Source organism: Chionomys nivalis, chromosome 3, assembly GCF_950005125.1.
Source record: "Chionomys nivalis chromosome 3, mChiNiv1.1, whole genome shotgun sequence".
NCBI lineage: Eukaryota > Metazoa > Chordata > Mammalia > Rodentia > Cricetidae > Chionomys > Chionomys nivalis.
In genome coordinates, this window is record NC_080088.1 from 14,984,370 (window position 1) to 15,010,064 (window position 25,695).

Sequence of the window (25,695 nt, forward strand, 5' to 3'; positions counted from 1 at the left end):
TTTCCTGAGGAGGTATGAGGACTTTATATATCGATGGATAAAAGACAAATATTCAAAATGTAATTAAGGATTATGCTGGTTGAATTAAGTGAGGATTGTAGGTTCTTCTCTGTTGGGACCAGTTGGAGTCCTTCCCTTCAGTTGCTCTTCCCTGCAATTTTCTGACTGGAGTTACTAAAAGCTGTGCCTTAAAGATCAGAGGATGGGGTTTTCACTTGTTGGCCCACTTGACTGCAGGGTATTTAAGCCTCCATGGTGCTATGAAATATAGGGTTAGACATCCCTATGTCTGTCTGTCTCTGTGTGTGTTTGTATATTTCAACCTCCAACCCTTTGCCCGAAGCTCGCAAGCTGTATTGTAACACATAGAGCACAGACGGGGGCGCAGTGAGTTGCACTTCTCCAAGATCCATAATGTCACTGGTTCTGAGTAGTAGTTTCATATTCAGGCATGCTTTTTCTCTGTTGAGCAAATATTTTATCAATTGGATATTAAGGAATTTTTGGTTTCCGTCAACGTATGTGTGCCAGTTCTTTTCCCTGATGGGGAGAGTATGGTGCGGTGGTTATAATTGTGGTTTAGAGGTATCATAGCTTGATTAAAAATTGTTGTTTGTTTCCATTCCAATAGTCAGTCCAGTAAATATACATGCAAGTAATGTTATACAGACAAAAAACATATATTTATATATGTAGGAATAATTATGAATATTCACATGTATGTGTAAAAAAATTAATGGGTGAAAATCCCATGAATTTTTAAAGAGACCAAAAAGAATTATATGAGAAGGTTTGAGGAAAGAAAATAAAGGGAAAATGTGATTACATTGTATTATCAAAAAAAATAAAGAAATAATTTGTATGATGCATGGGTTTTTATGGAAGCAAAAATTGTACAAGATGAGAAGTTGGAGAAACAAAGCTTAAAATGGTGTTGTGGAAATGAAGTGATAACTGAATTTAAGATTATAAAATGATGCAATATGAAACATTTGATTATTGATTCCTTTTAAATTATAAAAAGTTAAACATTCAAATTTTCAAAGAAGGCCAAAGTTATATTTTTGAAAGAAATTCAAAATATTCAGCTAGAGATATCACATTAAGGTAATTGTTATTCTCAGAAAGGTAAATGTTCTTTTCTTTTCATGTTATGTAGATTCATAAAATAATGTATATTTACTTTACTCAAAGGTAGGAGCAAAGCTCTTTAGGGAAACAAAAGAAACAAATGGGAAGAGATGAGTAGAGATAAAGGTAATCATGCAAAGCAATATATGTTTAAAATATATTGGATTTGTATGCTGATATGAAAATATCCTCATAAAATATAATATCAGGATTAATGAATATACATCTGTTAACATGTTATTTAAAAATTCTATAAACTTTTTTCCTTTAAAATTTTTGTGCATTTTTTAATAATTTAGAAAATTAATATAGAATCAGTTTTCTTGACTTTAAATTTGTGTTCTTTTTATATATCTTTCTGCAAAAAGAGTTAGAATTCCTTATATTTTTTCTTAGGCTTATAAATCTGACCCAGGCACAAATAATCATCCTTTTTGCAGGGGAGATTTGTGTTTTACAGCTATGTAGATTGACTGTTTTTTCCCCCAAAGTTTAGAATATTAAGATGTTTCCTGTTTTAGTGAGTGTTGTTTTACTGTGAAGAGAAATCATGACTAAAGCAACTCTTACAAAGGAAACACTGAGCTGGGAATAGTGTACAGTTTAGAAGTTTAGATCTTTTTAATCATGGCAGGAAGCAGAAAGTGAGCAGACAGATATGGTACTGGAGAGGTTGCTGAGAGGATTATACCCTAAACCTCAGGCAGTAGGATGAGCAGACAGATATGGTACTGGAGAGGTTGCTGAGAGGATTATACCCTAAACCTCAGGCAGTAGGAAGATACATAAAGACTCTGGAGGATTTGAAGCCTCAAGGTCCACCCCTAGAGCACACCTCCTCCAACAAGGCCATAGTCACTTTAACAAGACCACACCACACCTCCTAGTAGTGTCACTCCCCTTGTGACCAAGCATTCAAACCCATGAGCCTGTGGGACCCATTCCCATTCAGTTACCACATCCGCTTATATTAAGAGGAGATTGGTTTTTTCAACTGGAAGAGCTCCTACTGAAGTTTCACAATCTCCTAAATATCATTCAACAAATACCCTCTCTTCTTCTCAGTCTGTCCTGGAATTTGTAACCCTTTGGGTCTTGATTCTTCTTTAATAACAGCACAGTTCCACACTTATAAACAGAATGCTTATTTGTGTTATCTTCTCTTATTTGGATAATGGTATCATTTTTTCTCAAATATTATTTTTACTCCCATTTTAATGAGTTTGATTTCTTCTTTACAGTTATATGATCCATAGAATTTCTCAGTGATTTGCTGGTTAGGTGTATGTGATCTTTACATTTCCTTTATTAATGCTACTAATTTTTTGTCCCCTAGTACCAGAGCTCAAGATAGTAAGATGCTGTGATTCTAATAGGCTGTCAGTATGATAGTGTGTATGTTAATGTTTTCATAGATCAATAAGATGAAAAAGCTTAAATGCATTGAAAACACTAATTAGAATGAAGATTTATTTTCACCCAGATTATGTTTTCATCAAACTTTGTTAATTCAAAGGAATAGAAAAAAAATCAACAAATCTCAAATCACTGATTTTATTAGTGAGTAGTAAATATTTTATAGATAAATAAACTCAACTGTTCTATTTTGCATAAAATAAAGCTGGTTCATTACAAAGAAGATTGGCATGGATCCTCATAGGCTTGATTTACAAATTCATACAGTAATGCATATTTTCATATTGCACTGTTATCAGTGTTGTTATTTGGAGAGGACTAACAATGGTTATGATTCAGAACTACTTTTATTATGGGAAATGCAGCAGCTGAACACTTCCATATTCATATGCTATTCTGCAACATTTTCTCTTTTATGATGGATTATTAGATCATATTCTGGCTTGCCTTGCTTCTATCTGTTATTACATAATGATTATATAAGAAGTTACTGATAAAAAAAACAACATTGTCTCTAAAAATTACATATTATAGATAAACCTAACCCTTTAGTTACTGAACTTTTAGTTTGTGAAGGAAATATAGAAAACTGTAGAAATACAGTCCAGAGAGGTCCTGTTTTGCTGTAATCAGACATCAATACACCATTTTGTTGGAAGCTCAGAATTCCAGATTCCTTATAGAAATGATGACTTTGAAGATTGTGATCAAGAATTATTTTCAGGTTCTAAGGATTTTATTTTGGAATGGACTGGGATGATAATTATATTCTGTATAAGAATACTGATTTCTAAATTTGACATAAAATGAAATTAGAACCAATGGAATAATTTATTGGGAAGCATACATTTAATACAGTATAGTCTGTGGCACGGTTCTTACTCATTGACTTTATCTAAATTGTCATTGGCAATGAAAAACCAAGTATTGAACAAATAATGTAGAAAAGCACAATTTTTTCATATAAAGGTGGGATAATGTGTTTGAATTTACAGAAAACATGAGTGCTGATAAAAAACCTATAATTGTTAAATACAGTAGTGACATTAAATAGAAAATGTAGCATTTACACTGGAAAAATAGAAAAGGTGATTTTGGGGAAATTTTCCACCAAAAGGAAGTTTCAGCACATAAAGATAAAAACTAATTCTGATTGCCTGCCTTTTAGATGAGATTGCTAGAAAAGGAGGCACTACGGAGATACTCTGCTCCGACATGGAGAGCAAGCAGTAAAATAGGAAAGTTCACCACCATTACCTGATAAAGATTCTGTGTATCTCTTTGTTCCTATTTCAAGAGACAAAGAAAGATATGTGAACAGAAGTCAGGTAAGCAGGAAGGGAAGCAGATATGTCTTGGGACTATAAGATCATCCTTTTCACATAAAATTGCAATATTTATAAATTATCACGTAACTATCCATTTAGTCTCAAATATTGTATTCATTCCCTTTGATCTATGAACAATATGTTTCTGTTGCTAGTTCTTCTCAGTCCCAAGAAGAGCCAGTTGTAGCAACAATGCTTCAGTAAGCATTTAGAATATTGAAATGGTCTCTACAGTATGTCTTTATAAAAATCCAGAAATCACTTTCAGAATTGCAGTAAGTTATAATCTTATGACCGAAAAATTATAATTCCTCACTATTTGTTGGCTTGTGGTAATTCTTAAACCGCAAAGGCAGACATTTTGAAGATCCTCTGTCTTCAATATAACAATAGAAATAATAATAGTGTCAAACCTAAGCAAGTCATACAGATTACTGTGAACATATTCAGGATGCACATACTAAGACTGCTCCCATCAGCATCAACACTGATAGAGTAGTAGAGAGACCTAAATCAGAATTAATAATACAACAGAGATAACATGGTTTATAATTAACAAGGAAATTAGAAGAGAACTTGTGTAAAAAATTCCTAAGAAGAAATATCAAAACTGAGGGTTTTTTCTGTTTGTTTGTTTTTGTGGTTGTTGTTGTTGTTTACTGAACTAAGTAATTTAGGTTGCGAAATCTGTAAAATTAAAAATAGATAAGGAACTTGATCACCTACTAAGGGTTGTCAATGTCTAATATAGGAACTCATACTAAAACAATTATTATCAACTTTCCGAGCACTGTATTACAGCCATTTAATACAGTACCTCGTGTTGTGATGACCTCCAAACCCCAAAATATTTTATTACTGCTTTATAAAGTAATAAAACTACTGTTCTGAATTGTAATGTAAATACCTGATATGCAGCCCCTGTGTGAGTTACAGCCCACACGTTGAGGACCACTGTACTATAGTGAGTTAGCAGGTATTTATTGCTAAAATTCTACTATTTAAACCAGACAAGGATAAGGGACATATGTGAGAACTCATCGAAGAATAACACTGAGAGGAATCTTGTTAGTAAATTGGTTAGGGAGAGTGTGATTTTTTTCACATAAGCATTAAAGCAAACTACAACTATTTGTAAGTGTTTATACACTCATTCATCAATGTACAATAAGAAAAAAAATTTATATTTAATTTAATAAATTGTGATATAATTTATCTATATTTTGGGTGTGTTTATTAATGACTCTATATATTTGTCCTCATTTGGGGGTTAGTAAGAGGTGAATCAATCTTTCAGCACAGGAAAGGGTTAACTTCTTATGCTTAGAATGTTTCCCTAAAGACACTGATAATGATTTTCTTGAGAACAAATTTTTCTTCAATTGAGTCATAAAGCAAGAACATCTCAGGCCTTTAGTTTTTCTGCTGCACAGAACTGTTTCTGTTTCTTCTTTGTCATCCTGGGCACAACTCTTACTATAGACTAAATTTGTAAATTGCCCAATCTTCAGATTTTCCTTCCTAAAGAAGTGAGTTAATTAAATTCTTTACAAGTATTAAATCAAGCATTTCATTACAGCTATATAAATGGAGCACTAATCACACATATGAACTGTATGAAGCCAATGAGAAGATATTAAAAGAATTATTTCTTTCAGAGAAGTTACTTTGACAAGTAACTTTAGCATTTTTATTAGAAAAGAATCCAGCTATTCTCATTTTCAGTTCTAGCCCTGAAGCATCGCCTAAAAAGCTAATTTGTTTTCCATTTTCCTTTGTGAAACACCATACACAGTTGTCTCTGAGAGTAATTTAAAGCTGCCTTAGTGCTTGCTCTTTAAGACTCAACCCAGTAATATATGTCTTATTCACATTCATGTTTAACATGAAGATATTTAAATCCTTCAGTGCACCACATTTTCCTTGCACATCTCTCCTAGCCAGTTTTAAATCCCTTTTCTGGTTCAATTTTGTGATATTTTCCTCTGGATGATTTTCTGTGAGTTCATTATAAAAATATTTCTTCTGTTTCACTGACAGATGCTTCTGGCCAATTTGTGAGAAATGACATTTTGAGAGAGTGAAGAATAGCAACAGAAAGGCTTATCTGTGTTTCGCTGCACAGCTTTGAATTATAAAAATCAACATTGATCTCAGAGGACATTTTAGTGCTAGCTGTTTAAAATGCACCCCAGGGAAATTTTGGAAGCACAATTATCACACAAATTCATGAAAGACATGGATGTATTTTTCTTGCCTTTCTTATATCTTTTTTTAGCATCTCCAATAGTTCTTATAAACCCTCACCTTATTTTTCCCCTAACTGGTTCTAAGCTCTAGGAAATGTAAATGACAGGACCAATACTTTATCCTCTTCAACAAGAAAAACCACAACTATTTCCTTGAAAACTTTTGGCTAAAATTTGAAACAACAATTTAAATATAGCTCACATCCACAGCCTCAGACATTAGCCTAAACCTAAGGTTTGTTCAACAAAAATAAGCTATGCCACAATTTCTTTAACAACTCCGCTTTGGGTACAAAACAAAAAGTTAATTTGATTGATCTGTTTTGTCTCCCTCAGTTTTCATTGGTGCTATTCATTCTAAAGCATTCTACAGGATGGAATTAGTAACAAAACTATGAAAATCAGGATGATGTCAGCTACATTTTCTCATTTCTTTTAATTATTTATTGAATTACAAGTATTTTTAAAATGTCATGTATGAAAATTATGAATTGTGATAATTTATATTCTACTAATGAACAAAGTATCAATGAATGAACCAAAGAGAAAACTGACATTGCTCATATTAAATCTCATATAGTCAAGGTTAGTTAAAAAAACTTGTAAATCTCTTAATAGGCAAGTTCTTATTGAAAGCATAAATGTTTCATCACTGGAAACAGTATGGTAAGGAAGTATTCTATATATTAACACTGAATAAAACAAGAGTATAAAGAGAAAAAAATAAAACAGATCAAACAACCAAAGATATTTGACTAATTTTTTTTATTTTGTTTACTCATTCCTAACTTCCCAACATACCAAACTCAACCTCTGTTTCCCACACTCTTCAAGAAATTATAAGTAGTTTAGATTTAAAGAGATGCTGATGAGACATGTTAAAGAGTAGAGAAAGCAAATATATGATATTTTCATACCTTATGTAAAATGAAGAGGCTTCTATCTTAGGAGAAGACAGAGACTCATTGAGAAGAAAGCAGCTCCAATTGCACTACATTTTGCTTACTAGCTTCTTTCTTTTCTCTCTGATATTTTTAAACCCCAGGTTGCATGAAAGAAAGAAGACATGATGAGACCTCTATTAAACAGTATGAAGTTTTCCTTAGTACTCCGTTAGCAGAGATTATTAATGTTGTAATGACACTAAAGACTATTAAACGCAAATTTGCAAAGCTCTAAGGGTCTTTATTAAGATAAGCAACATTTTATTGAGTCAATTCAGTTGCTATTTTAATGAAAATCTGACTAAATAAATCTCAGTAGAATTCACCACAGATGTTGCTTCATGTATTCTGTAAAATCTGACCCTCAAGTGTTAGGATAACCTGTAATGTGAGGCAGCATGTTACAGAGGGGGCATGTAATACTTCAGAAACTAAAGAAGTTCAGATCCCTTCTTTTCTTTCACTGCAGCTGTGATTGAGTGTTATACAAATCAATTATCTCTCTTGATACATAATGGCATGTGCTTTCTAAAGAAATTGATTTTTTTTTGGGGGGGGGTATCTTTTTCTTTCAATTCACATACCAATCCCAGATCCCACTTCCTCTTCTCCCTCTGATTCCTCCACCTTACTTCCCAGCACACCTCCCATCTACTCCTCAGAGAGGGTAAGGCATACTGAGGAAGGACCAAGGCCCTCCTTACCATATCTAGGCTAAGCAAGGTATCCATCCAAAGACAGTGGGTTCAAGAAGCCAGTACAAGCAGTAGGGATAAATCCTAGTGCAACTGTTATTGGCCATGCAGTCTACCCAGCCATACAATTGTCACCCACATTCAGAGGGTCTAGTTTATTCCTATGCTGGTTCTTTCTCTGTCCAACTGGAGTTAGTGAGCTCCCATTAGCTCAGGTAAGCTGTTTCAGTGGGTGTCCCCAGCATGGTCTTTTCCTCTTTTCTTGTATTTTCAGTCCTCCCACTCTGACCGGATTTTGGGAGCTTAGTGCAGTGCTCCACTGTGACTTTCTCCCTCTGTTTCCATCAGTTGCTGGATGAAGATTTTACAGTGACATTTAAGATAGTCATCAATATGACTGCAGGTCAAACCCAGTTCTGGCAATATCTCCACTATTGCTTAGGGTGTTACTTGGGGTCATCCTTGAGCATTCCTGGGAATTTCTCTAGTGCCAGTTTTTTGCTAGCCCCATAATCACTTCCTCAATCAAAATATCTCTTTTATTGCTCTCTGTGTCTGTCCTCCCATGTAGACTATCTTGTTCCCTTGAGTTTTCCCCCCACCCCCTTTCCTCTTTTCCTTTTCATTCACCCTCCCTTCTTCAACATCCCTATGCTTCCAATTTTGTCAGGAGATCTTCTCTATTTACCCTTCCCAGATGGATCTATATATGTTTCCTTAAGGTTCACCTTGTTACTTAGCTTTTCTAGGGTTATATACTATAGGCGCAAAATTCTTTGCTTTAGAGTTACCATTGACTTATGAGGGAGTACCTACCATTTTGATCTTGTGGGTCTGGGTTACTTCACTCAAGATGATTTTTTTCTAGTACTGACCATTTTCATGCAAATTTAAAGATATCATTGGTTTTTACTTCAGAGTAGTACTCCGTTGTGCAAATGTGCCACTTTTTCTTTATCAGTTCTTTGGTTGAGGGAAATTTAGTTTTTTTTTCCCCAGGTTCTGGCTGTTACAAATAATGCTTCTATGAACATAGCTGAACAAATGTGCTTGTAATATTATTGAGAAACTTTTGTGTATATGCCATGTTGGTTATTGCTGGGTCCTAAGGTAGGTTGATTCTCAACTTTCTGAGAAACTGTCATACTGTTTTCCAGAGTGGCTGTACAAGTTTTCATTCCCACCAGCAATGTAAAAGTATTCCCCTTACTCCTCATCTTCTATCATTGGTGTTTTTTATCTTTCCCATTCTGACTGGTGTAATACGGTATCTCAGAGTCATTTTGATTTGCATTACTCTGATAGCTAAGGATGTTGAACACTTCCTTATGTGTCGTTCAGACATTTGAGATTCTTCTGTTGAGAATTCTCCATTTAGATTTGTACTCCATTTTTAATTGGTAATAATTATTTGGTAATTTGATGTCTTATTTCTTGAATTCTTTATATATTTTGGAGATCAGTTCTCTGTCTGATGTGAGGTTGGTGAAGATCTTTTCCCATTCATTAGGCTGTCTTTTTGTCTTATTGACTGTGTCCTTTGCTTTACAGAAGTTTCTCAGCTTCATGAGGTCCCATTTATTTATTTATTGTTGCCTTCAGTGTCTAATGTTTGTGCCACTGGTGTTATATTTAGGAAGTTGTCTATTTGTGTCCTTGCACTGGAGGCTACTTTCTACTATCTCTTCTGTCTAATTCAGTTTGTCAGATTTATATTGAAGTATTTAATCAATTTGGTCTTGAGTTTTATGCATGGGGTTAGTTATCGATTTATTTGCATTCTTCTACATGTTGATTTTGAGTTATGCGAGCACCATTTGTTGTAAATGCTTTCTTTTTTCCATTGTATAATTTTATCTTCTTTGTCAAAAATCAAGCATTCATAGGTGTGTGGATTGATATCCGAGTCTTTGATATTATTCCAATGGTTAACCTGTCTGTTTTTATTCCAATACCAAGCTGTTTACATTACTGTAGCTCTATAATAAAACTTGATATCAGGGATGGTGATGCCTCTGGAAGTTCCTTTATTATACAGCATTGTTTTGGCTATCCTGGGTTTTTTGTTTTTCCAAAAGACTTTGATTATTGTTCTTTCAAGGTCTGTGAAGAATTGTGTTGGGATTTTTACAGGGATAGCATTCATCTTTAGATTGCTTTTGGTAGGAATACCATTCTTATTATGTTGATCCTATCTATCCAAGAGCATGGGATACCTTTCCATTTTCTAGTATCTTCTTTAATTTCTTTCTGCAAAGACTTAAAATTCTTGTTAAATAAGACATTCACTTATTTGGTTAGTGTTAACCTAAGATATTTTATGTTATTTGGCTATTGTGAAGGGTGATGATTTTATCCTACTAAAGAAATAAATATTGTCTTTTTATGTTCATATTTAAAATTCAAGAAAACACAAAAGAAATTCAATTTGTTTAACAACAAGCAAACTGAAAAGAGCAGAAACAGGAAGGCAGAAAAGTAATGAAATAAATTGGAAGGGAAGAAGAGTAGTATTTACAAAAGCAGTTATTTAGATCCTGCTTAACGTTGATGGACTGCACAAATCTCCGAGGTTATGGCCCTGGAAGGTCACATGCTTGCCATGTTACTCTAAGAAAATCATTTTACATTTTAAATTATTATATTTTTCATCTGTAATTTGAGATTGTCAGCCAACTACTATGCTCACAGTGTATATTCTTACTTCAAGAAGGCAGGAAATCACAATTGGTTGATGCATATTACACACATTGTTCATGAGCTGCATTGCTGCCTCCTAAGTAATGACATCTAGCAATGTCTTCACCTTGCTGTCATGGACACCAATGTTGAGAGGTCTACTAAAATAAAAGTTACTAAATTTAGGAAAGATACATAAAATATTCTGTGTTTCTTTTATTTTCTGCATACATATAAATGTATTTCTTAATCAATGAAAATGAGTATAGAATGTGATGATTAATTTACTTGTCAAGTTGATACAATCTAGAATCATTAGGGAAGTCTAGACAAAGAAGTGTCTATATTCTCTTGGAACTATAGACAAGGGAATATCTTGTCTTTGTCTATGAATATATCTGTGGGGGATGATCTAAATTTAATTAATGTGGATATTAACGGTGAATGACACTGTATCCCAGAAAAAAGTGGTTCTAATGATATAAGGATATAAGCAAGTATATGAACATGTGCACATTCTTTTATTTCACTGCTGTTGACTGTGAAAAAATATGTCCATCTCTCTGAATCTACAGGTACTGAAACTGGGCCATATAGATTGACTATAACATGGCTAATATGTGTCAGGCCTCCTTAGCTTTAATCCCCAGGGAAAGGTAAGTGCTCTATCTGCCTATTCTGTAGCCCCAGGACACAGAACAATCAGATCCATAGCCCCATGATACAGAAAAAGTCAGACATAATAAGGAGTCACGTCAAAGCAGAAACTCATTTTATTACTGTGAACATCAGCTTATACAGGTTGAGTAACATCACGTGATGTGGGGCTAACTCCTGCCAATGAGAGACAGCCAAGACCCCCCTCTGACTGGAGTGGTGTCACTCGGTTCCCTCAAACTCGAGCCAGGCTTTTCTATGTGCTACAGGCCTTGAGGTACAGGTCCTGAGAAAATTTTGGCACAACCTCTCTACTTTTTGTTTTATATCCCACCCCTTACCCTGATCATCAAGCCAGAGTAGCCTTCCAGGGAGAGAGTATGGAGCACGGCCACCCCTATTCAGAGTTTTGGCCAGGATACCCTCAAGTTGAGAGTTAATCTGTGGGGTGAGATGTGTTGAGCCTGTCATAACGTACTTGAAGAACCATGAGTTGTACCTGTTTTATCTATTTTTGGAATGCTTGTTTCAGCCTTTGGAGAACACATGGGCCAAAAAGACAGATCAATAAACAAATAACCACTGGCCCAATTAGGGAGGAGATGAGTATGGCAAGCCATGGGAACCAATTAAACCAGGTCTCAGAGGGGGTCCTTGACTTAAATGAATCAATATCTTTTTCTTAACTCATCTAGGGCTCTTATAACTATCCCAGAATGGTCTGCAAAGAAGCAACATTCTTCCCCAAGTGCCCTCAAAATTCATCCCTGTTCCATAAATAGTAAGTCTAAGTCTCTCCTGTTTTTTAAGGTACCCTTGATAAGGAATCCAAAGACTTTTGTAAATAATGTAATGCCATCTCTTTCTTTTCTAACTATGTAAGCCCAGTCTGCTCACATCCCCAGGAAGAGCAATAGAAATCAGGAGACGCCCCACAGTTTCTAATAGCAGAGGCAGTTTGGGTTTTTTTCTTGGCATACATAAAAGGGTGTCTGCGTAAAGGCATGTCTCCTAAAGACATAAGAACACCCAGGATCATTAGGATAAGATGTGTGGGTTGGGTCCCCTCCCAAGAGCCTCTGCATTCAGTTCTCCATTTGATCCCTGGGATCCAGTCTCCAACATCCCAGCTCCCATGTACCAAATTGTAGAGGTCAAACACATCAGGTCAGGCCATTTGTCCTAAGAAATCTTGTCCCTGGAGGTTTGCAGACAACCCCAGGATGACTGGAGGCTTGAAATTTTCTTTGTCTCCGCTTAACTTCACCCAACTTATGGGACTGACCGTTTTTGAGACATAGACCTTTCTCCAAACCCCGTGACAGGTGGCACGGTTATAAGATCCCAGTTGGTTGAGACTTCTTTTTTGAGAACCGTCCTGTCAGCTCCCATGTCTATTAGGCATTAGAATTTTTGTCCCCCAAATATCATAGTAATATTGGGTCAGAAATCCTCTACCATTAGAACGGTCCAGTTAACTGAAGGTGCTTCTTTCCTTCCTTTGGTTAACGGGGCTGGAAGGCACCCCCATTTAGTTTAAACGTTGATTTGTGATGTGTTTCTCATTTATATCAACTATGGAGCAACATTCTGAGACGCTTGCGGCAGCAAGGAGATAGAGAAGGTCTCTTCTGCACCTTGGTCTTATTGCCCTTTTGTGGGCAATTTCTCTTAAAATTCCCCAGCTGACCACATAAGAAATATTTCTCATGTGTTTGCTTTTGCTCTCCAGCCACCAGGGCTTGATTAATAGAAGAGGCTAAGATTTGGATCTGGGACTGAAGGGCAGCACATGAGTCTGGTTGGTATGTGACTAGGTCCTGACATTCTGTGATGCCACAACCCACTGACTCATGGACCTTTCCCTAAGGCCAGCATAAGACATCCTAGTATCTTGGTTCATACCATCCCAGACCAGGAGCTTAGAAACTTCGTCTCTAAGACCACCGTGGGACAATTTCCTCTCCAGGCTGGTCTGCACGTAGACAATAAGGTTTGGAAACGGCTCCCTTGTTTTTGCATCGTGCCTGCTATAGGTGATTCAGAGGGTCCCTCCTCTAGCTTGGCCCAGGCCTCAAGGCCTGCTTGTCTAACTTGGTTCCAATATGGAGCTCCAATTGCAGCTTGTTGGACCCCAGTAGAAAAGCCTTCCCCAATACCAGTTAGCATCAGATAAGTGATAGGAATTGCAGGGTCAGTCACTCTACTCAATTCTGCCCTAGTGCCACAGGCCTCCTTAAAGAAGGCCATCCGTTTAACCTATTTGAATCCCCCCAGGGTAGCCTTAGCCAGATCATAACAGTCCTTGGGGACACAAGAATGGTTGGCTACCTCCTGAAGGAGAGTCATGGCACAAGAGGAGTTGGGGCCATCCTCGGCCCTGCCTTCCTCATGTTTTTCAGGAAGGCTTGGGGTCCGTAAAGCTTAGCCCTATAGGCCTTGGAAGAACTAGATCCTCAGGAGGCTCTGGACTAAATTCTTCTGTGTGAGAGTCCCAACTTTGCAGTTTCTCCTGGATGTTGGTATATTCTTTTCTTTTGGCAAGGGTGGAGTCTCCTTATTTGTCCCATTCCTTTGTCCCATTTTGTCCTTTCCAGGGTGGCTGGGGACATAAGGATGAAGCCACTCCTTGTCACAGACAATATCTACTTTCCTTTTTGTCCTTGCCACTGGCTGGTGTATTCTTTGCACCTGGGACCACACATAGGGTAAATTACAAGCATTTTTTTTTTCCTCGTCTGTCTCCTTTCCCGCCATTCTATTAGTTAACTGGTGTGGGCCCATATTTCATATAAAATACTTTACAGGCAAGCTCACTGGCTACTAGGCAGCTGCAATCCTGCCAAACAAGCAAGTTAGCCAACTAACAAAGGCCAGGATGTATTCCTCCTTCTCCTTTGTTAAAAATGTAGATTGCTTAGGGAGGGGTGTTTTCCAAAGCTGGTGACTAAGTTGCAGGTGTTTCCTTAGCCCGAAGTCCACTGAAAAGAAAATATTAATGAGTATCCATCTTGGTTTACCTGGAGGATAAAAGGTGTTTTGTAGAATAAACGTGGATAGATCTTAAGGATGGAGGAAGCCTGAGATGCCCTTCCGTTATGACTGTGTGAACTGTGTCACATTATTTCTTGCAACTCGATACAGGTCCAGTAAGGGAAAAATGGTTTCTATGTTGGGGCATACGGGGCTTGACAAACTGCTTACATTTGGATTCTTCAGACTTCTCCAGATCTTTGATCTTTTCCTGTTTCTCACCTATCTCCTTCTCCTCAGCCCTCATAGCCAGTTGGTTATTTTCAGATTCTTTAGACCTCTCCAGGTCTCTGACCTTTTCCTTACTTGCCTTTGGGGGAGGCAGAGCAGCCAGGTGAAAACATACCTTAAGTGCCTTAATAGTTGGATAGAACCCAAATGGTGGGGATACATCAAAGTGCTTTTCCCTTTCTCTGGCCAGAGTCTCCACCCAGTTCCACGTGTCCCATGAAAAGATTCCCAGTGGGTACCCATGGAGCCAGGGTAATTATATCATCCCATGCCTGGATAGCATTGTGGTCTGAGAATTACAGTCATTTGGGGAGAAGCACATATCTTAGCGCTTTAAGTACTGGGTACTGGGTCTTTTTTTTTTTTTTTTGTGGAGTTGTGTTACCCATCATAGGGTACCTCTCACCTTTGCCAACCACTTTGCCCTAGGACCAGTTGCCCCACATTCCAGCACCAGTTGTCAGGCCTCATCAGCCTTATTCCTCAAGGAAAGACTAGTGCTTTATCTGCCCATTTTGCAGCTCCACAACACAGGACAATCGGATCAGCGGTCCCATGATGCAGGACAGTCAGATGGGATAAGAAGCCAAGTCAAAGCAGGAACTCAGTTTATTACTGTGAGCATCTGCTTATATAGGTTAAGTGACATTATGTGATGTGGGGGTACCTCCAGCCAAGGAGAGACAGCCAAGGAGAGACAGCCAAACTCTCCCTCTGGCTGAAGGGGCATCACCTAGATTTTGCTGTCTCATCCTCACTTATTTCCCTCAAACTCAAGCCAAGATTTTTTCTGTCCTACAGGCTTTGTGGTACAGATTCTGAGATAATTTTGACCCAGGAGTAAAATAAACTCTCTTCTCTCTTATGTTAGTTTTGACCTTGATGGTTAATCTGCAATACATTATCTAATAGTAGAATATGGATAATAATTCTCTTCTGAGAAAACTAATTTCAAGAATAATTTCAAAACATATAGTAGATATTTAGTAAACATTATTCACATATTGTTTCATCCTGATAATTACTCCCTGAAACTTCCTTGAAGCCAAATAGGAAAACAATGCTAATGTGCTGTTTTTGTTTATTCTAAATTGTTGCATAATATTTATACATAATAATCCACTATGCATACATTAAAATTAATATAGTTTATAAAGTCTAGAAGATATATTTATAATTTAGGCTGCTATAAAATTTTCTATAATTTTTCTATATTAATTAACAAGTGTTTTTCTTTCATACTTATAGATTCAAGAAAGTTCAAGATTGAGGTGGTGGCAGATACACTTAATGTGGTAGACACTATACCCTTATGGCAGAGAACTGAGTGGATAAGTAACTTTTCATGTCTCTATTCTTAATTAGATTAATCCCCTATGAGGACACACCCTCATAAACTCATTATTTCCTGAAAAAAAACAGATCATTGAAACATAAAGTTTGATCATAAAGAGTTTGGAAACAATTAAACAGTAATGAAAAAAATAGTGAAGGATAAATATTTAAATTGCTGTGTTTTTAATTAGTGCATGGACATTCAGAAGTGATACTCTGTTGAGATGCTGGACATATTCATAGATAAACTTAGAGCTACCACTTTTATATTAGTCCATGAACCCAAAGAAAAGAGCTATAAATTTAAGCCTAAGTCCAAGAGACTATTGCATTTTTTTTTCTATTTGTCATGGTCGTGATATTAACTGTGAAGATGGAAAAATAGTTTTGTTGCTGTTGAAGTAAATTCAGAAAAATCAGATTATGGCTGATGTAATTTAGATGTTTGGCAGTAGGGGATTTTCTGATATCAAAATCTAATATATGTAGCTACCAAAATGGAAAACCTAACTCAAGAGATGACCTGTATCAGAGAATTTATTTTACAATGTGTCTATGTTGACACCAACTTTAAAATTGATTTTTCTCTTTATAGAAGGTTTTCTTCTTCATTCTTTTTTCATTAGAAGTGGCAAACTTTCATACTAACATTGATTATTAGTGAATGTGTGTAGAAGAAAATACCTTTCTTTTTAGTACCAGATTGATTCCTGACTGAATTAAGGTCTTTAAATTCTTTATTTTCTTCATAATTTCCCAGATGTATTAAATTTAAATCATTTTCTTCCTCCATCTTCTCTCTCAAATGTCTTCTATATCCCATCTGATAGCTCTTAACTCTTTAATCATCATGATGCAGAGACACATGTACACACATATACACAACACCCTCGACCCACTAGTACTTTGGGTTTGGATAATCTATTGTTGTTCATTCTTATGATAGCCTGATTCTCCCTCTCTGATTTTCTTCAGTGGCCTCCCAGAACATGAAGGTAATGCTTTATTTCTGGATGTAGAATGCACTTAAGAAGCAAGACTTGAAGGAATTTAGGTGAATGTAACAAGGAAATTATATAGATAAGAATAACTTGCATTGGTATGTATTTTAGTTTATTGATATAAATTTAAGGTCAATTTTGTGATATGTATATGTATTTCTGCTCTTGACTAAGGCATTGTGCTTGTGTAGCTCATTGAAAAATGTAATATAAGAAATAGTCATCTATAATAGTCAAGTTTGTAGTCATGTTAATTAGGTTTTCTAGCTGTATAGAGATATATTTAAGTTAGGTGTGTATTCTTCAAATCTTTCAGAGACCTTCAGAATATGGAATTTAAAATGTTCTAATAACTTAGGACTTTTCTTTGCAATGAGATACATCTGCTCCTGGCAGCACAAGCTACTTCAAGAGGAAGAGGAAGATGGGCATCAAAGAGGCTCCTTATTGAGTTAGCCACTTCAACAAGAAGCTGCTCTTGCCCGCACTGCTTGACTGGACATACAGAACCCACAGAGAAATGATTGCTGAACTTGCTTGTCCTTTGGGATTCTTGCTTCATAAAAGACTCTACTAAACATTCTGCAGGATACCAAAGAAATATTGAGAATCCAGTCATTGTTTTATCTGCTCATTTGTTTCTTGCAGGAGTGATAAAGTATAATTAAATAAGTCCAGTCACTTTATACATTGTCATCATAACTTCTTCAAGGTCATTTCTTAAAATGGCATTTGACCCTTCCTTTACAAAGCTCTTCCTGACTAATAGAGAATAAAGAATAATTATTTTCCAATAATCCAAGTGGTGTTCACCTTGGCCTAGCTTCTTGTTAAGAATTTGCTTCTTTTTCACCTTTTTTTCCCTGTGCATATTTCTCTTAGTTTTCTATTTATATTGACTCGCACATCCCCGCTCTCTCCTGAATGTTGGAATTCCATTGTCTCTGTTTTGGGCATTTTTTTTAAGTCACTGTATTTTTCTACATTCTAACTCTGGTTTATACCAGTTGGTTAGGTGGTTAGGGACTTTACTTCATTCAAGCCTTTGAAATATTTGACTTATTTTTTTTTTTACATTTTTTTGTCTCAGTATACATTCAGTCACATCATATAGATTTCTTTAACCTCTTCTGTAACCGCAAGTGTAATATCCATGTAATTTCCAGACTCAACTCTTCACTTTTGCATTATGAGTGACCTTGTCCCAAAGTCCAAAATATTCTTTGTGCACAGGGAAGAGCACCCCCTGAAAAGAAATCCAATCTTCTCTTTCTATAACTATACAACTAGAGGGGAAAGAATTTAAGATCAAGCTAAGCTCACTTCTGCAGTCATCCACCCATAACTTCTCAGGACTATGTAAGCTAAGAGAAAACTTGAATTTGCAACTTATATGGCCATGTCCTTGCCTACAGGCCCTTCATGGACCATTTCTACAGCTCTGATCCTCTTGAAGAATACCATGTGTGGTTTATGAAGGATGTAATTGGATATCAGCATGAAGACTTGGTTAACCATACATGTCTATCAAGATTTCCAGCATGGACTGAAACTGAGGCTGAGCAATGGATATTAGAAATCAAGGCCTGAGGAACATTTCTTTTACCTACTAATTGTGAAATTGACATCATTAAGATAAAATTACTCATATATTTACAATGTATTATCTAGATTTATTACTGTTAAATATTTAGTAAAATATATGAAGAACCATACTAGTAGTTTTTGTTTTTCAAGCATCTATACAAAGCAAATATTCTACAACACAGACATGTTTGCTCCCATTCATGTTGTTAATTATTTAATGACTGTCTTTTTTACTGTCCATTAACTTCTTTATAATAGCTATTCACATGACTTTCTTTTTTCCTGAAATTCTAGTTATTCAAAAGTTAAGGGTGGAATGGCTATACCTCAGATATTTTCTAATATTTTTCCACTTTATGAAGATTGCTAAAGTTATGTATTCAGTCTTTTGGATACTGGTCACTCAACTTAAATTTAGAATATTCAATGTTATACTTGTCTAAAATTACTTTTATGGTACTCTTGTCACAAAGATGATGCATTTGTCCAGGATTTTCAAAATTTTATCATTCTTCAATGAGATAAGTTTGGCCTCCTCATTTCTGTGATATTTCATTCAATCTATTTTGCATAAAGGGTCAAGACTTTTATGTAGATAAATCCATTCTAAACTCATAGAAATCTAACTAGGCTTTTACATATATGTCCTTTAGTATCTCCTCCTTTTGTATAAAGAATGATAAGTAGATTTTAATGAATTCCCTTGATTCTTATGATCGCCTGTGAAGTAGATTTATATGCTTCCATCTCCATAAGACACACTCAATAAGTTTTCTTTTTTTATTTATTCAATATAATTCATCTCTTGTCTTCTTCCCTTTCTTCTTGTCTTACTCTTTGTCTTTGTTATGAGAATCAAATTGCTCTCCCTAGCAACCAGAAGGAATCAAATCACCATTTATACTCTTTCTTATTCGTAGCAATGTGTTTTTTTATACTCAGATAAACACATCAATATTTTGACAACTTATTTCAATTTCTTTGTCACTATATACTGATGTCTCAATGTTCCCCATCCAAAAACTAGACCTTGTAACATAGGCATTTTCAGATACTCACCAATCTTTTCATGAGAGTCTTCTTACTAAGGGTTAAGAAAGTACGTATACTGATGATCATATCTGTGATTCTTGACAGACTTGGTTTTATAGTTCTACTTATTTCCTTATTTCATGGGTTCCTTGAAGATACTGGCAGAGAACTCATATTCACAATACACATCTTTACATCAAGAGTATTTAGAAAGTCTCATAAAATGACATTTTTTTTCTTTCTTCTTTCTTCCTCCTCCTCCTTTTTTCTGTTCTGCTTCTTGTTTCTCATTGTCTTTCTTTGTCTTTCTACCTTCCTTTCCTCTTTTGTCCCATCATCTTCAGTCTCCTACACATATAATCTCATTTTCATATAAAAATATCCAACATAAAACAAATAGCCATTTTATTAGTTTATTTAACCTATTGACAAGAAGGAGGAAAGGTTTATTTGCATTTGATTGTGAATTAAGAAGGCTTCAATCAGGAGCAAATAGGCTACCTTTATTTATTCTTAGGAAGCATATTTGTAAAATCAAGGAGGGGAAGATATTCCATACTCCTTGGATAATGGAAGCTAGAAAGAAGAGAGAAAGAGAAAGACAGAGACAGAGAGACAGAGAGACAGGCTCTGGGAGAAATAAAGAGCTCTGGAATGTACAACGCCAAGTTTTCACCCCTTTTAACTGGTTCTTACCTTCTTGACTTTCTACTATATTCTCACTATTCATCAAATTATAATTCCACAGAGCCATTCTGATATGATTACATTGCTCCTCAAAACTTGACTGTCTTGTAAAGAAACTACTGTTATAGTCCCTATTGCCTAAAACCCAAAGCTTTATTTGAATTCTATACCTGACATTCAATGCATGTCTTATTCAGCATCTCTCTTGAATTTCCAATATTCAATCCTCTCAATCTCTGTGCTAAATTCAAGTCAGGCTGAGAACTACCTGTCTTTATAACTATTTTATTTGTGACCGTATGTTTTGTCTGATAATCATCTTTTTTTTTCTGATCTGTATTCCCTGTCCTTGTCTACCTGATGGAGTCAAACTCATTTTTCAATTTTACCCAGAGGATTATCTATGGAGACTTCCTTGACTTTTCTAAACAGACGTGAGGCCATATGTTATGGTTCAATAATGCTGGGTCCAATTTCGTTTTAGTAGTCATTATCGTGTACTTCAGGGCAATTTGTCTAGTAAAAGTCAAATTCAATTGATTCAATTTTAAATGATATAGTGGAAGAAAAAGAAATCAAAGCTAAGGCAAAACAGCCAGCCAGACATTACTACAGGAATTTTTGGAGAAAAGAGGGTATTTATTTTACTTATTCCAGCTATCACTAATGCTTTCATATAACTTTGTTTTTGCATAATTTTTATTGCTCCTTGTATATTGCTTGAGTACTTTGTGTGTTGCCACTCATGACACAATTCTACCCTTTCCATTCCTCTCAAAAGTTAAGCAAAATTTCCTGGAAAAAGAAGAGTTTCATCACATCAGACATGTGAGGAGAGAGAGAGAGAAGGAAAAAGAGGGGCAGACAGAGGAACAGAGAATCGTAGACTCAGAGACAATGGTAGGCAGACAGAAAGATGGACAGACACACACACATGCCCACACACACATGCACATAAGTATGTACACACGCACATGCACACAGACATATACACAGGACCATATTACCTCTACATAAATTTAATGCCAAATGTACTCAGTAGGTTATAATACACATGTATATTTACACCATATATGTGTATATGTGAGTATACAGGCCTGTATAACAATAATAATTGAAGAAGCAAAATTCATAAATTTGTAATGAATAAAGTAACACATGGAAGGTGTTTAGAGGGAAAGGGGAGAGGAGTGATATTAAAATATATAAAGCTTTTTGGCAAAGATTACTTAAATTAATAATACTACCAAAAGTCAAGAGGTCTTAAGTACAGAAGTTTTGAAAGTGTTTTGAAAGCTAATTTTATACTAAGCTTTATATTTTTGTAGCTCATCATAGGAGAATATTTGGAAAATAAAATAAGGATTTTCTGAAAATGTGAAGCAAAGAAAATCAGAACGAAAATAAGAAAGAAACAAAAATGAGGAAAAGTAGGACAGGAGATAAAGTATAAGTCATTGCTGGGTTTACACTAATCAAACACAGATTATGTGATTATTCCATATCATCTTCCTAATAAAATAAGCACCATCATTAAATGTGTTTAAAAGCTGGATGTAGTTTAGAATACTGAGGAGGGTGCACATTATTTCAGGAATTGGCAGTGAAATTAATAAAATGTGTGAAAATGAGGACTCAAGAGATATTTTGGAATCTGGAGAATGCTTTGGAAAAAACAAAACTAGACATTAATAAGTCAATAGGAGAAAGTCCTGCCTTAATTCTCACTCTGTAAATACAAAATTGTCAAGTAATATTAAGTCATACAAATGACAGGTTTTTCATTTTGGAATTATCAGTAATTGTATTTTCAATTTCCTCAAAGAAAAGTCCTGTAGATTTAGATTTCTACCTGGCTTTGATAGGCTATAAAACTCTTTTGTGGGATTTAGATCTACAGAAATTATAGATATGTTACAGTATATGTATGCTTATGAAATTGAGAGCTCTGTTTAGTTGAAATATTATCCTTCCTTTTACAGATCCTTGTAAAGGTATACGTGTTGGCAGAGACTGCTCATTTGTTTCCTGGCCACCCAGACCCGAAATAAGCAAACAGAAACTGTATTATTAAAATACTGCTTAGCCTATTAGCTTATACATATTTCTAGCTAGCTCTTATATCTCAAATTAACCGATTTCTATTAATCTGAGTATTGTTTAATGGTTGTGACCTACTAGTAAGTTTTCATCCAGCATCCAGTTTCTGTTTCATATTGTCAGTTTGTCAATAACTTTCTTTGGTATTCTGTAGAATGTCTGGCAGACTCTGTCATGAAGCAGGAACCCTGAAGGACCATCTCACATTTAGACAAGTTCAGCAGTTATTTTTCTGTGGATTTTTTTATGTTCAGTTCATATGGCATAACATGAAGTCATCTAGGCAGAAGCAGTTTCTTGCCCAAATGATTAAAAAAAACTCCATAAGGAGCCTCTTTGATGCACATTATCCTCTTGAAGTAGATTGGTTCTGCAAAGAGATGGGTCCCATTGGGTCTTGAAAAGTCCCAATTTCTCCAGGCGGACAGGCTCCAAAACCACAGAGAAACCCTGTCTCAAAAAAGAAAAAAAAAAAAAAAAAAAAAAAAAAAGGAAAGAAAAGTTCCAATTTCTTAAAACATTTTAAATGCTATATTCCATATATTTTGAAGTGCTGAACATTATCTAAATGGAATATATTTCTGTATATCTCAAAAACTTAACTAACCTAACATGACTACAAGCTTGACTTACAGATAATTATCTATTAACCTACATTTCTTAATTATATATTATTCTTTTAAAATGAGCCACACAAACACAATACCTTAATCAAGAGCAAAACTGACCTTAAATTTGTATGAATAGACCAAGATCCATACCAAAGCAATGTATTTTTCTCTATAGCATATCCCCCTTTAAATGTAAAAAAACCATTTATAAACAATCACTTATTAAATTTGAGTATAGTTTCCTGCAATCTGCTTCTTGCTCCTTTCTGGGTGAAGTAGTTTTGAATGTTTACAGTGACCTATCGGAGGACTTGATTTATCAATCCACATTAGCATGGAAGGAATACACAGATTCTCATCTTATGTGGAAATAAAAGCAGAACCTCTTTTCCAAAGCAACATGTCCTTAGACCAAAGTCTGAGGTGAAGATACCTTTAAAATATTAATATTGGTTTACCTTAACAGCCCTCAAAATCTGTAATCAAAATTTTCAAAGAAACCACAGTAATATTCTTAATCCAGAATCTCTGTGTATTTTCTATCTTTACATGACTTATGTTTTTATTCCTTTAAACTATGACAATATGTATTGTGTTTCTTTAGAGACTTCATTTTTAAAAAAACATTTACTTTCTTTTTAATTTTTTTTTCTTTCTCCCAAGCCAATGTACATTTATCCAACATGGTGTCCCATTTAGAGGACATTTCCATCTGGATTTGTATTTATTGCATCCATACCGGTAATTATTTTTGACCAGGCGCATTTTGCTTTCTAAATGTTAAGTGTGCATGGTTTACCTTAACTCCACTGTCCTGTTTTTTGTTGCTATGCAAAGACATTGTTTAAATATTCGAATTCCTGAAAGGGCCAGAGCTGTTAATGCAACTAACACAAACCAGGAAGCTGCCATTTTCCTTCATTTTTTCTTTAATTTTTTGCTGCTAATGCTGAGTCAGGAAGAACTCTCTTAAAGGAGCCACTGCACCCCTGATCACTACCAGCAAATAGAGCCCATCTGAAAAAATAATGAAGTTAAACTTTATTTGTGGCTTGAATTCCTTTCCAAGTTCTCTCAGGCTTTATGTGGATTTAACTGCCATACATTGGCACACCAATCTGTTGGGGGAGACTGCTCGCTCATTTTCCAGCTATCCAAAACTGAAATAAGCACATAGAAATTGTATTAATTAAAACACTTCTTGGCCTCCGAGCTTATGCATATTTCAAGCTAGCTCTTATATCTAAATGTTACAAGAAGAGCCTGCTTGTACATCCCAGAAACCCGGGTAGCTTGGCCCCAAAATAAACACACAGAAACTGTATTAATTAAATAACTGCTTGGCACATTAGCTCTAGCTTCTTATTGGTTAACTCTTACATATTAATTCAACCTATTTCTATTAATCTGTGTATCACCATGAGGCCATGGCCTACTGGATAAGATTCTAACCAACATCCATCTCAGGCAGAGGATCTATGGCATCTTTCTCTTCTCTGCTTTCTTCCACCCAGAATTTAGTTCTGTCTTCTCTGCCTACCTAAGTTCTGCACTACTATGCCAAAGAAGTTTCTTTATTCATTAACCAATGAAAACAACACATTGATATAAGGACCTCCTACACCATCTAATTTAATCTATTTCTATTAATCTGTGTATCACCATGTGGTTGTGGCCTACTGGTAGAATTCCTTTTGGCATCTGGCATCTATTTCTTACAGTAGCTAGACAGCTGTTTTCCGACTCCTCCTACTCTATACATCTCTTCCAGCCTGGCTATATTCTGTTAAGCTATTGGCTGAAAGCTTTTTTATTAACCAGTAGCAATAAAACATAATCATAGCATACAATGGTGAATCCCACATCACTTATTTAAAACAATTTAGTAAAACAGAGACAAAATTATAAATATGATATTTGCTATTAAGCTCATGCATGTCACATTGAGACTAAATAATATAAAAATGTGAGGATGAGGATTCAAGTATTTGTGCAAGGTATGGCATTTGAAGGTGAGCTTGGGTATATGAATAAGAACTGCATAGGATAATATAGATAGAGGAAAAGATTCCAAGGAAATAAAAACTCCATCCCAGTCTAGTGAAAACATTATGGAGATATAAAAATTCTCATTCACGGTTGATAAAAATAAAATGGTACAGTCATTCTCAAAATGTTACATGGAAAATCAGGGAAAAAAGCAGAAAAAAAAAACTAAAAATAAACACACCAGATGATCTAACTACACCATTCTTTGGAACATGTTCAAAGGACTTGATGTCCTGTTGTACAGATAATTTATTAAGCAATCTTTTACCAAAATAGGAGATATAGGAGATAGAAATGACCCAAATTTCCATATCTGAATAATGGATAATGCAAGTGTGACAATTTACTCAATGGAAAACTATATATCTTTAAAGGAAAAGGAAATCATAAAATTTGCCTTTAAGTGGATGGACAAATAGAATATAATATTGAATCAAGTAATCCATGGCTGAAGGTAGGGAGGAGGAGGACAAGGAGAGACAAGGGGGAATTAAAACCAAGGTGCCTGATAATGTCTCAGGGTCATATTATTTTTACCCGAAATTGTGTGCTAGATTTCATAATTTAGAGAGAGAGAGGTGACTAACAGATGGACAGACAGGAGAAACCTTCTTTTAAATGATGTCAAACAGAAGAAACCTTCTTTGAAATATTGGTCATAGTAGTTCAAGTGACTCCCTAAAGAATATAGATTACATTTATAGCCTTTGGTTGTCTCTCAGGAATTTGCAATAGTCCCCTACTGATGAACATAGTGCAATTTAGGATACAGGATTCAGTTGATTGCTCCTAAATCTGACCCGAAAGCCTCTTTCCTTCGATAGCTCTAGAAAATACTATGCAAGTTACAAAGGGATGGAATAAATTGAACAGTCCTACTCACATGTAACACATATGAAACATAGCAATTACCAATATGGTAAGATATGC

General features: G+C 35.4%; 1 pseudogene; it reads left to right on the top strand.

Annotated features, from left to right (window-relative positions):
• Positions 1-14,184: 14,184 nt before the first annotated feature.
• The window catches only part of LOC130870898 (elongation factor 1-alpha 1-like), a 196,265-nt pseudogene continuing 184,754 nt past the window's right edge, over positions 14,185-25,695 (top strand).